This window comes from Zingiber officinale, chromosome 6A (assembly GCF_018446385.1).
Source record: "Zingiber officinale cultivar Zhangliang chromosome 6A, Zo_v1.1, whole genome shotgun sequence".
NCBI classification, from domain to species: domain Eukaryota; kingdom Viridiplantae; phylum Streptophyta; class Magnoliopsida; order Zingiberales; family Zingiberaceae; genus Zingiber; species Zingiber officinale.
The window spans coordinates 128884214-128885999 of record NC_055997.1 but is presented as its reverse complement, the minus strand read 5'-3'; positions in this window follow the sequence as shown (position 1 = coordinate 128885999).

Below are 1786 nucleotides of genomic sequence, written 5' to 3'. Positions count from 1 at the left end.
TCAATTCAGATGGTCCCAATCGATCGGTCGATCGATTGGGAAGTGACCGTTGGGCAGGAAACGATCGATGGACGGCTGGGATGATGTCGTGCTGACGTGGCAATCGATTGGGGATGGATTGGATCTATTAGGAGCACTGTTTAAAGCCTTGGCAGAGCGTTTTCTCTGCAGTTCTTTGCGAGCTTCATCTGCAAATTTTCTGCGATTCTTCACGCGAGCTTTCAGATCTTCACTGCCAGTTCTTGAAGGCACTTGGAGGTGTTTCTCCAAGGTTCAAAAGACAACAACGAGTAACAAGTAAGCAAGAAGAAGTGTATTTCACTTGTATTTCTGTATTATCTTCTTGTAGTGGTGTTGTGTTGTTGTGTGAGTTTGTATGAGGCTTCTCCGCCTCTGGCTATGATCGAGAAGGAGGTTTGCATAGTAGAGATTGTGTCGTGTGTGTGGATCCTTGGATTAGTCACCTCTTCTTGAGGTGGATACCAAGTAAACCCTAGGTGTTAGCGTTGTGAGTATTTTGTTTTGTTTTGTTTTTGTATTCCGCTGCACATTATCAAGACGAAGCAAACGACGCAAGGAGTGCGACGAAACGCTATTCACCCCCTCTAGCGGGCACAAAGGTTCCAACAATTAGTATCAGAGCGAGGTCGCTCTTCTATAGACTAACCGCCAAAAGAGCAAGAAGCTAGAGGAAGAAGAAGATGGAGCTTGACGGACCACTTGGATGGGATATCCGAATTCTACCTCCATACGACAAAGAGGACTTCAATTTTTGGAGGACAAGGTTAGAGACTTGGTTCCAAATGGATTGGAACCAATGGGTGGTCTTGGAGGACCCATTTGAAGCTCCAACGGACAAAAAGGGGAAGCGCCTCCGACCTCGACATTGGACCGAGGAACAACGGGAGCAAGCGGAGGCGAATAAGGAGGTAACAAATATATTGTTAAATTTATTACCCTCTAATGTCATTGTGAGTGTAGGTGAGCATACAAGTGCAAGTGATCTTTGGAAAAAGATTATTGGCCATCATGAGAACCCTACACAACTCCAAGGAGTGGAGGAGCCCAAGAATATGGGCTTATTGGTCCAAGAAGAGGAGGACAAATCGAATGTTGACACTAGTGCAACATTCGAGGAAGAGAGAGAAGAGGAGGAGAAGCAAGAAAATGAGAGATCCTCTACATCTTCAAGAGAGGAAGAGGTGGAAGCATCCACATCCTCAAGAGTTGAAGAGGTGGGAGCACCCACACTCTCAAGAGGAGAAGAAGAAGAAGATGATGCAACCTCCATAATGCAAGCTACATCAAATAGAGACTCAAGCATCATCCCTACAAGCAAAGGTATAGATATTTCAATTGTAAATAACAAAAGTCATATCATTTGCTTTGAGTGTAGGGAACATGGGCACTATAAGAGTAAGTGTCCCAAGTTGGCCAAGAAAAAGAGCCAAATAGCACCCAAGGGCAAGGAGAAGCCCAAGGCCAAAATGATTGGTCCCACGAAACATAAGAGCAAGGAGCATATTGTATGCTTCTCATGCAATCAAAGAGAACATTATAGAAGTCAATGTCCTAAAGGGAAGAAGTCAATCAAAGTTAGAGGAGGAAGCACAAGTCTAGGGGAGCTTTTAAGAGCAAACCCAAGGTAAACTTTAGTAGTGCAATTCCTCTTAGTCATGATAAAATGCATATTAGAAATAATTCCTATCATTTTAATACTAATTATCATGAAAGTAGGAAGCATGATGGCACTAAGGGAAAATACATTCCTCCTCATGCTAGAACT